This window comes from Chiloscyllium plagiosum, unplaced genomic scaffold (genome assembly GCF_037043375.1).
Source record: "Chiloscyllium plagiosum isolate Xiang-an unplaced genomic scaffold, Cpla_swu_hap1 HiC_scaffold_21, whole genome shotgun sequence".
Taxonomy (NCBI): Eukaryota; Metazoa; Chordata; class Chondrichthyes; order Orectolobiformes; family Hemiscylliidae; genus Chiloscyllium; species Chiloscyllium plagiosum.
The window spans coordinates 11,606,277-11,621,301 of NW_028270159.1; the positions used below are offsets into that span (position 1 = coordinate 11,606,277).

Below are 15,025 nucleotides of genomic sequence, written 5' to 3' on the forward strand. Positions count from 1 at the left end.
TGGCATGTCCTACTCACGATTCGCAATTTAATTTTCCTATTACAATGTCATACATGCAATCAGAGTTCTCTTTCTCTGGTTCTGTTGCTTCCAGAGTAGGGCATGCCATTGGGAGCAGTGACAATGAAAATGGGTATTATGGCGGTATGGAACAGGAAGGGGTGATGCTGGCTATGGCAGCCCTGCCCTGTCCAGCTGCACAGAGAATTGACTTAAGAAAGAAAGCCAGTTGATTAATATGGACCCCAAGAAATATTACATATAATATAATATTGTCTATTCCCAAAGTGGGTGACAGTGGCAGCCAGCAGCTGGTAAGGAACAAGGATCCAATACAACTTGCCTGAATGGTTAATGATCATGCTTAAGCTTCATGTAACTTCAATTGGAACCAGTCCTTCAACTTCAGCTCTCTCCTTTAATATCCACTACAGCACATGTACTACCTGTAATAATTACCTCGTAGGGCCTGACCCATTGCCATCGCAGTCACAAACATTCTGGTAATATTGTCACTCTGACTTGATCTCCAGAGTTAGGATTGTCAGCTTGGATGTTGCTGTGTTCCTTTCCCAATCTCTGATTCTCTGTCTGTTTGCAACTTGCAAAATGTCCAGATGACAGAGGAGGAAGTGCTGGATGTCTTGAAACGGTTAAAGGTGTATAAGTCCCCAGGACCTGATCAGGTGTACCCGAGAACTCTGTGGGAAGCGAGAGAAGTGATTGCTGGACCTCTTGCTGGATATTTGTATCATCGATAGTCACAGGTGAGGTGCTGGAAGACTGGAGGTTGGCTAATTTGGTGCCACTGTTTTAGAAGGATGGTAAGGACAAGCCAGGGAACTATAGACCAGTGAGCCTGACCTCGGTGGTGGTCAAGTTGTTGGAGGGAATCCTGAGGGACAGGAAGTACATGTATTTGGAAAGGCAAAGACTGATGGCTTTGTGCATGGGAAATCATGTCTCACAAACTTGATTGAGTTTTTTTGAAGAAGTAACAGAGAAGATTGATGAGGGCAGAGCAGTAGATGTGATCTATATGGACTTCAGTAAGGCAAGGTTCCCCATGGGAGACTGATTAGCAAGGTTAGATCTCATGAATACTGGAAGAACTAGCCATTTGGATACAGAACTGGCTCAAAGGTAAAAGACAGAGGGTGGTGGTGGAGGGTTGTTTTTCAGCCAGGAGGCCTGTGACCAGTTGAGTGCCACAAGGATCGGTGCTGGGCCCTCTACTTTTTGTCATTTACATATATGATTTGGATGCGAGCATAAGAGGTACAATTAGTAAGTTTGTAGATGACACCAAAATTGGAGGTGTAGTGGACAGCGAAGAGGGTTACCTCAGATTACAACAGGATCTTGACCAGATGGGCCAATGGGCTGAGAAGTGGCAGATGGAGTTTAATTCAGATAAATGCGAGATGCTGCATTTTGGGAAAGCAAATCTTAGCAGGACTTATACACTTAATGGTACCACTCCTAGGGAGTGTTGCTGAACAAAGAGACCTTGGAGTGCAGGTTCATAGCTCCTTGAAAGTGGAGTCGCAGGTAGATAGGATAGTGAAGAAGGTGTTTGGTATGCTTTCCTTTATTCGTCAGAGGATTGAGTACAGGAGTTGGGAGGTCATGTTGCAGCTGTACAGGACATTGGTTAGGCTACTACATTACATTACATTACATTACAGTGTGGAAACAGGCCCTTCGGCCCAACAAGTCCACACCGACCCGCCGAAGCGCAACCCACCCATACCTCTACATTTACCCCTTACCTAACACTACGGGCAATTTAGCATGGCCAATTCACCTGACCTGCACATCTTTCGACTCTGGGAGGAAACCGGAGCACCCTGAGGAAACCCATGCAGACACGGGGAGAACGTGCAAACTCCACTGTTGGAATGTTGTGTGCAATTCTGGTTACTGTTGGAATGTTGTGTGCAATTCTGGTCTCCTTCCTATCGGAAAGATGTTGTGAAACTTGAAAGGGTCCAGAAAAGATTTACAGGGATGTTGCCAGGGTTGGAGAATCTGAGCTACAGGGAGAGACTGAACAGGCTGGGGCTGTTTTCCCTGGAGCGTCGGAGGCTGAGGGGTGACCTTATAGAGGTTTACAAAATTATGAGGGGCATGGATAGGATAAATAGACAAAGTCTTTTCCCTGGGGTCGGGGACTCCAGAACTAGAGGGCATAGGTTTAGGGTGAGAGGGGAAAGATATAAAAGAGATCTAAGGGGCAACTTTTTCATGCAGAGGGTGGTACGTGTATGGAATGAGCTGCCAGAGGAAGTGGTGGAGGCTGGTACAATTGCAACATTTAATAGGCATTTGGATGGGTATATGAATAGGAAGGGTTTGGAAGGATATGGGCCGGGTGCTGGTAGGTGGGACTAGATTGGGTTGGGATATCTGGTCGGCATGGAGGGGTTGGACTGAAGGATCTCATTCCATGCTGTACATCTCTATGACTCTATAACTTCCTCTCTCAGCTCATGCAGCTGCTTTGCCAGTTCTTTCACAAATTGTTTAACCCTATCCTTAAATTTGCACATCTCTGGGCCTCTCATTACCATGTCCTCTAGTAGCAGCATAACCCATCCAATCACTAATTCAAAGGAGGTTAGCCCCGTTCCCTTTGCTGGTGTTGACCTCAGTTTCATTAGGGTGGTGGGGAGTACACTAACCCATCGCTGCCCTGTCTCTGTCAGGGCTTTAGTCAGACTAGATTTCAGTGTCCGATTCATTTGCTCTACCAAACCTGAACTTTGAGGATGGTAGGGGATTTGGAATTTCTGTTTAATACCTAACAGGGCACATATCTGTTTAATTATTTTCCATGTAAAATGTGTTCCTTGGCCAGAATCTGCAGTGGAATGTTTCTACTCACCGAGTAAATCATGGGTGAAATGGCCATGCTGAATTAGCCAGGGATATGCAGGCTAGGTGGGTCAGCCATGGGAAATGTGGAGTTACAGGTATAGGGTGGGGTGGGCTGCTTTTTGGAGGGTCAGTGTGATGGGCCACATGACCTGCTTCCACACTGCAGGGATTCTATAATCTATGAGCTAAGACTGGATCAACTGGGCTAAAGATTGGATCAAGTAGGCTTGTAATCACTGGAATTGTTGAAGAATGAGGGAGGGATCACATAGAGACAAATAAAATCCTGATGGGACTGGCAGGCTAGACGTGGGAAGAATGGTCCCGATGTCGGGGAAGCCCAGAACTCGGGGCAGTCTAAGAATAAACCATTCAGGACTGATATGAAGAAGAATTTCTTCACTCAGAGCGTTGAGAACCTGTGTAATTTTCTCCCAGAGGAAACTGTTGGGGCTGATTAGTGAGATATATTCGAGAGGGAGCTGGAGTTGGCCCTTGCAGCTAAAGGGATCAAGGGGGATGAAGAGAGGGGGGGGGAACGGGATACTGTGATTGCATGATCAGCCATGATTGTGTTGAAGGGCCGAATGGCCTACTCCTGCACCTAGTTTCTCGGGTTTAGTTCGGGAACGCGGTCGGCGTGGACCGGTTGAGCCAAAGGGTCTGATCTACATGCTGCATGATTGCATGAGCCAGGGAAGAAAGGCGGTTTCCGGGGGAGGGGGAGATGTTTACAGATGGGCGCGGCTTGTTGCCGGGATACCGCGTGGCCGGCTGCGTGCGTCTACGTCACTTCCGTTGCTAAGAGGGCTGGTTTCCGGTGCGGTCGAAAGCTGTGCTCGATCTCGCCTGCGCTTGGCCACTGAGTGAGGGAGAGAGGGGCGGGGAAGAAACCCCGGAGGACGCCGTCGCTCTGCGGAGCTAACGGGCAGGTACAGGAATGCCGTTGTATTTAAATTTTGTTTCGTTCACTTTCTTCCCCTCCGCCTTCCTGGGGCAGGGGGTCGGAAAGGGCAGAGTAAGGGCCGGAGTTTTCAAGCAATCCCCTTAGCGACGGCCGGGGTCGGGATTAGGCGCGCCACTGCGCACGCGCGCCGTTGGCAGCTACTCTCGGAGCGGGTGGGCGCCTGAAACGTGAAGTTTTCCCAACCCGGGAGGGTGGGAATAGAAAACTTCAGAACTTCCTTCCTTTTTAGAAGTTGTTTCAGCGTTCCCCTCTACCTAGCCCTGTGGGGGGTAGTGGAATTCGCAATAGCTCTGAATGCCCTTTTTGGTTGCTGCCCACTTTTAGAAACTGCCTCTTGTTCCCCTCCACCATGGCTTTCTGCTCCATTGGGCTAATTCAAGATACTATGCATTAGCGAATGTTTAATCATCCCATCAGTGCAATTTTTAATTGTTTTATATTATATCCTGTTAAACTTTTGTTAGTGTAGTCGTCTGTTTGTTCGTAATCTTTAATCCATTTTTGGAAACCTCCGTTGACACGCGTCTTTGGTATGTCCATGCATATTTGCCGAATACAGTAGTTACTTTTTTTCCTACGAGGAACTGACTCTCATTAAGAATTTCAGATACAGTACGAGAACTGTACTTGTGTGTATTTGTTGAGATTTATTGGGCTAGAAATGATTCATGGTTTTGCAGGTCTGGCTGAAATCATCTGTGTGTTTCTGTGCACGTAGTTTAACTATATTTTTTTGCAATCTGAAAATGCTGAGGTGATTTTAAGAAATGACGCCAACGCAGGATTTGTTATACAGTATAGATTAGTGCAACATGTGACTTATGATTGCAGTGAACTTAAATTATTTCAAAGTCGTACTGCTAATGTAAAATGGACCATATTCTGATTTTACTTTTTACCCTTCACCAGTAGATTACTGAGGTATTTACTATTTGATATGGGGTTTGCATGTGGCACAATACATTGACTGGGCATTTATACTCTGGTAGATTATTTCCATCAATTTAAAATGAGTATAATGGGTAAATGTCTCAGTCCTAACTGTGCACCAGTATCTAATGTGAATTTTCTGAGTTGTTCAATAATGGTACACTGGAATAGAATAGTCATGTAAATTTCCCTTTGGGTATATTATGAATCAGAGCAGTGAGCTATTGGTATCAGGAAAATCTCAGTGGGTCTGGCAGCATCTGTATGGAGAGAAAAGAGCTGACAAAGGGTCAGTTAGACTCGAAATGTCAGCTCTTTTCTCTCCTTACAGATGCTGCCAGACCTGCTGAGATTTTCCAGCATTTTCTCTTTTGGTTTCAGATTCCAGCATCTGCAGTAATTTGCTTTTATTGGTATCAGGAGTTTGAAGTGTAAAGACGAATGGATCTGCCATTTCATCCTTAGCTGTGACCTCAAAGACTTTTACAAAACCTTACATGGATGACAAAGAACAAAACTTGGATAAGCCTACTGTGACATGGTATCAAAATTTGCTTGAGAGTCAAGTTAGTTTCAATCTACTGATATTATCTCATTTTGAATATAACATCTCTGGGCATAGTGCCGTGGGTTTAAGTTTAATGTTTCTAGTGGAAGGAAAAAGTACAATTTGAGGTTACAGAAGTGAATCTTCCTTGACAGTGTATTGACTGGGTCATCAATTTTGCTCATGTATGAAGCTGGAAATTCTGCAGCAGAAAAGCAGTTGTGTAGATATGTTCAGTCATCAGCTTTCTAGTTTTTGAAAACGGTAGGGAAAGTGAATGTATCTGGCTATAAATAATCTGATTTTAAAATCATATTAAAGCACAAATATGTAATTAATTGAAAATGAGAAAAGGCCACTCGGCCTATCAAACATTATTGTTCATATGCTGAATCTTGTGCAATCTTGAATCCATTTACACTTCGAATGCTGCTCAAGTCTGGCTGTTCTCTTTTTTTTAAATTAACATAAATGCTCTTTAAAAAGCTGATTTCCATAAATATAGATGGCCTAAAAACATTAGTTTATAATCAACTTTTTAATAAAACTTAGGTCTTAAAATAGGTTCGGGTGCATTTTGTTATTTGTTTTAATAAACATTAAGACAAACTGCAGGGCTAAATGGTGCTGATGCTAAAAGTGTTATCAGAGTAAGCAGTTTACAACATTTTTAATTTGTTTTCACTTGCCTGAAGGCTTCAAAATATGTATTGAGGAATCCAGCCTAAAATGGAGCATTATGCTCTTAATGATTCAAAAGTTAAAATTCTATTAAAGGCCAAGCCATTAGAAATTTGCCGAAGTTTTAAAAGTTTAAATCCTCTTATGAGTATGTTACAAATTTCAGTTCCTGAAGATGCAACTAAAAAAACTTTTCAAATGGAAATTTGTTTAGGCACTAACTGAATAAATCAAAGAGAGGCAATATGTTTTTCACTTATGAAATATTCGCAATTTCCTCTGCAATTTTCCTTTCCATTTTAAATGCTGCTATGTTTCTGTGGGATTTTTCCATTATAAATATTTACATAAAATGCTGGCATGGAATCAGATTTGTGGGCTGTGTGCATGTTTACACTCTCTCAGTTCTGAATATTGTAAGGTTATTTTAATCAACCTGTTCAGACAGGTATGACACATATCTGAAGCAGGTGGACATTGAACCTGGCCTTTTGACCCAGGAGCAAGGATACTACCACTGAAAGTACTGATGCTAAATAAACTGGGGTTTTCGAGATGGCACACTACCACCTTTCTCAAATGCACTTAGAAATGAGTAATAAGTATTGGCCTTTTCAAGGATGCCTACACCTCCAGAAATACCTCCCACCTGTGCTTGAGGTTATTCTTGTTTTGATTCTCACCAATGCAGGCATGGCTGGATTTTGAATGCATAGTAACCAAAATTGCATAACTCCAGAATGTGTTCTGCTCAGTGTTCTAAATCTTTTTCAGTTGGGTGTTTAGCATCTTTTTGCTGTTTCAATAATGCTTTCATAACTTTCTCAGTTATGGACATACTAAGTCTACTGTTGCTGTTGGTCCCTTTCTCAGTACTTTCTTAGTGCTATTTCAGTTCCTTTTGTGGTATTATTTCTCTTCCCATTGGTCTGTTCAACTGATGTGAATCTTCTATCAAATAGTTGATGACAGACTCTGTCTCAGTGAGTTAGATAGACTGGAATTTTTTTTCACTTAGGAATTCCTGTGTTCATTAACCATCATCTTAGAAGTTTTTCATTTGCAAAACTCAATTTCAAGCACATGTTTTGAAAAGCATTTTAAGTTGATTTAGTTCTCTAATGCTGAGTGTTTTTGCCACTATAATTCCTCTAATTCCAGTTGTAGAGCCTTTCTAGCTCAGCATTGGAAAATACCATAATTTACACCATCAATTCAAAACTGTTCACAAAAAGATAATAGAGCAATATGCTAACTATATTGCAGAAGGCATTTGACCAATAAACTTAAGGTGTAATTCTGAACTCCAATATTTCCTTGTTCTTCCTCAGCATCCCCTGTGCAAAAGTCTCATTAGGCATTTTGTGTATCTTGGTTAGACCATCTTAAGGGCTAGAAGGTGACATGACTGTTTGTTTAGGAATGTGTTTTCATTTCTAGATCAAACAGAACAATTTAAAGGGCGATCTGTTGTTTCTCAGCCCAGCATGGTTTGGTGGGTGGTGCATGGCAGTCAGCACTGCTACCTCAGCACCAACGACCCAATTTCATTTCTGGGTGACTGTCTGTCTGTGTGGAGTTTGCATATTCTCCCTGTGTCTGTGTGGGTTTCTCTGGGTGCACAGGTTTCCTCCCACAGTCCAAAGATTTCTAGTTTAAGTACCTTGGCCATGCTAAATTGCCACATAGTAGCCAGGGATGTGCAGATTAGGCAATTTAAGGTAAATGTAGGGCTGTTGAGTGGCGTCTCTGTCGGAATGCTGTTTGGAGGGACAATGCAGTCGATGGGCTCAATGGCCTCTTCTGCACTGTAGGGATTCAATATTTCTTTTAAAAAAGGCTCTTGATTGTTCAACATTTTAATATTTTCTGAGCTCTTATTACATGTCCCAAATGCTTACCCAACTTTCTGTCGTTTTTAAAAACGAAAAGACAGCAGTTAGTGAAGTGTGCATAGGTACAGATAACTGAGAGGAGACACACTGTTGTATACCCTTAGCATGGAATAATGGTAAAGCCTGAGTGTAAGTTTGCACACTGAGCTGAAAGGTTTGTTTTCAGACATTTCGTCGCCCTACTAGATAACATCATCGATGAGACTCGGGCCTTAACACCAGTGTTTCACCAGCTTTCTATTTGTGTTCAGGTTTCCTTAGGTTGATGTCGTCGTTTCCTGTAGTAACGTCACTTTCCTGTTCTTTTTCTCAGAGGGTGATAGGTGGGATCCAAGTCAATGTTTTTGTTCATAGCATTCCAGTTGGAATGCTATGCTTCTAGGAATTCTCGTGTGGCTCTCTGTTGGCTTGTCCTAGGATGGATGTGTTGTTCCAGTCAAAGTGGTGTCCTTCCTCATCTGTATGTAAGGATACGTTGGGTCATGTCTTTTTGTGGCTAATTGATGTGCATGTATCGTGGTGGCTTGTTTTCTGCCTGTTGGTCCAATGTAGTGTTTGTTACAGTTCTTGCAAGGTATTTTGTAAATGACATTTATTTTGCTTGTTGTCTGTATACGGTCTTTCAAGTTCATTAGCTGCTGTTTTAGTGTGCTAGTGGGTTTGAGGTCTACCGTGATGCCATGAGGTCTGAGTAGTCTGGCAGTCATTTCTGAGATGTCTTTCTAGGGGAGAGTTTTGTATGCTGCTTTGGGTTTGTTGCTGAGAAATCGATGGACTGTGTTCATTGGGTTCCCGTTCTTTTTGAACACGCTGCTTTTCATAGTTCCTCGGTGCTGCAGTGTGTGGTAGCTCGTTGAAATAATGTTCTAATGCAGCTTTGTTTGTGGGTGTTAGGATGATTTGCTTCTGTCATTCAGTATTTAGTCTATATGTTATTCTCCTGGAGACGCTGGTTAGTAGACAAAATTCGCTAATGGTAAAGCCTTTTTGAATTTGTAATTAAAAATTGTTCAATAAAATGATTTGGTGTGTTGTCGAAATGCAAATGTATCACTCTAATATTCCAAATTTAGTGAGCAAAGGTGACATGCTATGAATTCTTACTAGTTTTGTTGCTTAGTCTTTAAATACTGTAACTTTATTGAATTTTATAAATCCGTCGGTAAACCATTTAACATGTTTTGGTATGTGGAATTTTGCTGAGCTTCTAAAGCCTCCAGTTGTTAGAGATTTGAAAGTGGTTTCCTTTGTGAATTTGCTCATGTTCTCATACAGCATAATTCATACAGCAGACTGATAAGTAACTAGCAAGCACTGGTTCCCTTGCCCACTGTTTTTTGTGCAATGCATTTAATAACATGCAAACTCCAAAATGTAGTCTTGTGCCTTCTACAAAGAAACAAAATATATTTTAAGTTAGTGTCACAGTGTCTGTGAAAAGATTTGCTGATAGGTTCATTAAGACTTAAAATACTTTACAGTAGGAGCATGCTGCACTGATTGTGGGTTTCTAAAAAGTGCAAATCTTGCTTTGAGATGTGGGAATATTATGCAGTATTGATTTTAGTCTGTGTATTTTTAGTAGAGCCAGACCTAATGTTCATATGTGATTGAGCCTGATGGGTTAGCAGTTTCAATTTTCCTGTAGTGGATATGTCCTTGAGTGGTATTAACTGAGACTATCTGTATTCTGACTACTTGCTTATGATATGTCATTAAGTTTAGCTATGTGATCTTATTACTGTCAGGGTGCCCCTTTTTTTCCTTACATTTTCATCTGCAGCAAGACTCTGACTCTATTACCCCTCACCATACTTTTCTTTTGCTGAAATCATGTTGGAAAGTTCCTGCTGGGAATACCAACGCTTCATTTATTACCATCACTATGTATTAACTACTTGTCCATGGAGGCCATTACAGCAAATACAGCATTATCCTCACTCAGTTGTTCCTTTTTCTAACAATATTACACTGTGGGAATCACTCACTGATTTTTTTTGTACTGTCTGGTGTCAGCAGTGCCATTTTTTGGGTGAACAGTTTAAGCCTGTTTGTGATCTTGGGTGGATGTATCCAATTCCATGTATTATTTTGAAGCAGAGTAAGGGCAATCTCCCTGGTGTCCAAGCCATTAATTATCCATCAATCAGTATTACTTGCATGAACTTTGACATTTTACTTTCACTTTATATGAACGCTGACAAAATTTAAAAGAATATTGTACTAAATTTGAATGTTAATGTCAAGTGTCAACATCAACAGAAAACAGTATGTTGTGACTTAAAAGGCTATTGATATGGTATTTTAAAGGTGGAACTGAGCTTCTGAACCACATGATTGATAGCAACTTTTGGAGTTAGTGAAGCAAAATCCAGTTATTGGAGTCTTTTGGGTTTTAGGTAAAAATTAAGTTGGCAAAGTTCCATTGTTAATAAAACTCTTCAGAGCTTTTGCATAGTAAATGCTTTCATAATCATGAAACTGTTTTTAGCAAGAGTTCAAATGTGATATTATCACAGGGCACAATGTGAATCAGGTGGTTTTGAAGTAACATCTTTGCCTCATGCAGTGATTTTAAATGGTCTTGCCTCTTTCAAGCAGTTGGAGTCATCTGAGTTTGCTGACAATAAAGTTGTGATTTCTGTGACAGCTGTTTCACTTCTGATTAAGCTAACAGTTCAGTCTTTTATTTGCATGACCTAGAATAGAAGGTTAAATAAAATGTGCCGGCCTAGGCAGTGGCTACGCTATGTAAAGAGCACAATATGTGCCTTCAAGTCATTTCACAACTTCCTAAATTGATGTAAGGTAACAGCATGGTTTCAGTATGTGGGCTGAAAATACCATTTGCTGTTCATACTGTTAATTAAATGTTTTAACACACAGTATGGCAGAATGATCCTTCCAAGTCTTAACTACTGCAAGCAGTTTAACTTGCAGCATTGTGCACAGTGGAGCAACAATTCATAATTGGCTATTCATTAAACAGGGAATGTGTGTAAGATTTTAGTTTTCCTATTTCCCCCATAATTTGTTTTTTTATTCCAGTTCTTGACATCCAGTTTTATTCTTTTGTCTTTTCAGTTTATTAATTAAATTTGGTCAATATTTTCATCTCCCAGACAATTGAATCTGAGCAGAGATGGTGTGGCTGGCAGGGACGGCACTGAGAACAAATTTGGTAGAGATGGGCTGGAAGTGTGTGTTTTTTTTTTATATATAATCTGGTTTTTAAAATGAGTTGCTGATTGCATTTAAACTGAATGTAGGGAGGGATCGCAGGAAAGCAACTCTTCACATTGATTATATGTGTATTGGAGTAGTTGATTTATGTGAGGATCCCTCCCATTAAGTGAAATGGCTGAAGACCCACAACAAAAGCTTTATTTGCAGATTGTGATTTTTTTTTCCCCCAGAAAATTAATTAATAGAATTTACAGTGCAGCCTGGCCATTGGCAGAGTGAAGGAAGGTGTCATCAACAGTGCTATCAAGTGGTTCTTACAAAGCCATAACCTGCTTGTTGATGCTGAGTTTGGACTCTTCCAGAGTTGCTTGGCATCTGATCTCAAGCTTTGACCAAGCACGGGTAAATTAGCTGAATGCTTAAACTGAGGTGAGCGACTGCTGTTGAAACATTGAGGTAATATTTCACTAATGAATTTAAGGAACCAGAGCAAAGTTGGTATCGCTGGAAATTTAAAGGGAGAGAACTCTCCATTGATTGGAGTCGAACCTTGCACAAAATGTTCTTGAGATTCTTAGAGGTCAATCATTTCCAGGTCAAACTCTGCAACTGCTTCATCAATGATCGTCTCTGCATCAGGAAGTCAGAAGTGTGATATTCATTTTGCATAATGGTCATGTTGTTTATTTTGTTCAGCAACATCTGTGACGACTCAGATACTGAAGCAATCTGTAACCACGTGCAGCAAGACCTGGACAGCATTCTGGTTTGACACACAAGTGCTAGAAAGAAGCTAAGTAGACAAGAAAATTTTTTAAAATCTCTCATGACGTTCAATGGCATTACGATCTGAATTCTCCACAATCATAACCTGGAGGTTACCATTGACCAGAAAGTGAACTGGATTAGCCATATTTGCATCATAAAAATTGAGCTACAACGTGTGTTCTATTGTAATCTGATCCTGTAGAAATGAGAATTCTGGATAAAGGATGATTGAAAAAATTAACATTTACAGATTCTTCTTTATGGCTTAGGGACTTGTATTTTTGAGAGTCAAGTATTTGTGCTGACTGGAGACTATCTTTGAAAGCTAATGAATTTCAAATGTTGCTGACCACTTGATGATTAAATGTGGGTTCAAGGAAGTGTGATATTTTGTGATAAGCAAATGATGGTATTGGCTCAGTTTTGAGGGTACACTTTTTTTGATATGTTTGTATTTATTTAAAATATATTTCTTAAAAACTTACAAGGCTAGAATGGGAAATAGTATTTTCTGTGGTCTTATGAAACTTTTTTTTGCACAGTGCAGTTGGAAGATTTCGCAATTTATATGCTGGACACTTCTTCACTCAGGAAAATGTGTTGGTGTGTGCCAATCTCAGAAGGCTCTATCATGCTAGTGTTTCTATGACAGTTTCGTTTCTGTTTTTTTAATCCAGTAAATTTTGCTTAAGCAGTTTTCAAGAAATTTTGCTATGTTGCTATTTTACACATTCCACATTCATTTCAAATTTTTTGTCAATTTTGGTAAGAGTCATGTACTTCACAGACTTTTATATAATGACTATAGGAAGACTGTACAATACAGCATGTTTTTCTAACCATTGTTGTGGTTGTCTTATTTTAGGTGTGTAGTGATTTGAGAAAATGTAGCATTGCTCAGAATATTATGTCCCATGCATATAAAAGGCATGATGGAAAATTATTGGTATTATGCTGCATTCCAGGTATTGGAGCTGAAACCTCAAGAGCAGGAAGGAAAAGCTTGCATTTATGTAGCACCTTTCTTGACATCTGTTTTCCAAAATGTGCTCTAAAGCCAACAAAATTGCTTCTGAAATGTTGTTGCTGTTGTAATCCAAAATTTATTGCCTTGGACTTAATTGATTTATGATAAACTACTGGTTTTGGCAAATCAGTTGTTAATTTTCATATCTGTTCTATGTTTATCCATTAATAAAACCCAAAACGTAACTTTGAAAATGCTATTGGTTATGTTTGGAATCATGAGGTAACTTTGAAGAAAACTCTGGTCATGTATTTGTACAATTAAAATTGTGCTTGATTAGAATACTTTCCTTCTATACGTTTATAGCACATTTGCATATTTAGCATCACATCACATCTTTAAATCTGGAATGTACAATATTAAATGCATACATTTGAAGGTCAAACATGCAACCTGTTGTTAGAAGCATAGAAAATAATAGGAGTAGGGATTCAGCTCTTCAAGCCTGCGTTTCCAATCATTATGATCACGATTAAGCATCCAACTCAATGGAATGTTCATGCTTTTCTCCCATATTCTTTTTGATCCTTTTGGCTCCAAGTGCGATATCCGATTCGTCCTTGAAATCATATGATGTTTTGGCCTTGTCTGCTTTCTGTGGCAGTGGATTCCACAGGCTTACATATGGATTCCAGAGTTTTACAATATGGAAACAGACCCTTCAGTCGAACTAAATAAAAGCAAATTACTGCAGATGCTGGAATTTCAAACCTTGGACCAACCTCGGACCGTCAGCTCTTTTCTCTCCTTACAGATGCTGCCAGACCTGCTGAGACTTTCCTGCATTTTCTGTTTTGCCTTTGGTCCAACTCATCTGTGCCAACCAGACATTCCAATCTGACCTAGTCCCATTTGCCAAGATTTGGTCCATATCCCTCTAAACCCTTCCTATTCATATACCTATCCAGCTGCCTTATAAATGTTGTAATTGTACTGCCTCCACCACTTTGGCAACTTGTTCCAAATGTGGACCACCCTTTGTGTGATAAAGTTAAATCTTTCCCTTCTCTCCTTTAATCTACGCCCTCTAGTTTTGGACTCCCCAACCCTGGGAAACAGATCTTGACTATTTCACCTTATCCATGCCCTGCATACTTTTATTTACATGTATATGGTCATCCCTTCGCCTCCAATGCTCCAGGGAGAAAAAAGCTCTAGCCCATTCAACCTCTCCCTGTAACTCAAACCTTGTAGTCCCGGCAACATCCTTGTAACTCTTTTCTGCACCATCTCAAGTTCAACAACATCTTTCCTATAGAAAGGCAACCAGAATTGTATACAGTATTGTATAAGTGCCCTCCCTAATATCCTGCACAGCTGCAACATGACATCCTAACTCCTGTATTCAGTGTTCTGACCATTGAAGGTAGGCATGCCAGACACTGCTTTTACCATCCTGTCTACCTATGACTCCACGGCTCCCCGGGGCCCTACCACTTAACCGTAGAAGTTCTGTCCTGCTTTGCCTGACCAATATGCAATTTGGGTGAAGACATTTATCCTCATCTATGTTAAATGGCAAACCGTGTATCCTTGGAGTGTGACACCTGTTTCTGGACTCCCCTGCCATTGGGATCAATGCTATCTAGTTCTTTTAGAATTTTATAGGTTTCTGAGATCCCCTCCATTCTTCTGAACTCCAGCATATATCCTGACTGATTCAACCCATCCTGTGGTAAACCTTCACTGCACTCCATGAATTGTAAGAAGATCCTTCCTCTGATAAAGAGTCCAAAACTTGCACAGTTTTCCAGTTGTGCTCTCATCAAGGCTGTGTAAAATTGCAGCAAGGCATCCCTGTTTCTGTACTCTAATACTGTTGCTATAGAGGCCAATATGCTATTTGTCATCTTTACTTGCTGTTAAACCTGCATAAGTGTATAAGGATACCTAGGTTTTGTTGCATATTCATTACCCTCTCTCAATTTATGGCCATTTCGATAATAATCTGCCTTCCTGCTTTTGCTATCCTCACATTTATACTGCATCTGTCATGCATTTTAGAATCCAAACAATGTACTACTTTTTTTTCTCTCTTGCTCAAGTTCATTGAATGGACCATTCTTGGTATAAAGTCAGCATCCACTTCTTGTGCTGGGGTTCTATTTTTCAGGACTATTTCTTGCCTCCTGGTCCAGTGAGTG

At 40.5% G+C, this 15,025-nt stretch overlaps 1 protein-coding gene across 11 annotated transcripts in view; it reads left to right on the top strand.

Annotated features, from left to right (window-relative positions):
- Positions 1–3,705: 3,705 nt before the first annotated feature.
- The window catches only part of nacc2 (NACC family member 2), a 100,898-nt gene continuing 89,578 nt past the window's right edge, over positions 3,706–15,025 (top strand). For 6 of the 11 annotated variants that reach the window (XM_043720478.2, XM_043720475.2, XM_087998263.1 and 3 more), the window contains exon 1: positions 3,706–3,812. The gene's annotated coding sequence lies outside the window, so the exon portion shown is untranslated. Of the gene's footprint in view, positions 3,829–4,097; positions 4,378–15,025 lie in introns of those variants that run through there. The other 5 variants (XM_043720481.2, XM_087998261.1, XM_087998266.1 and 2 more) reach the window with 3 other exon arrangements.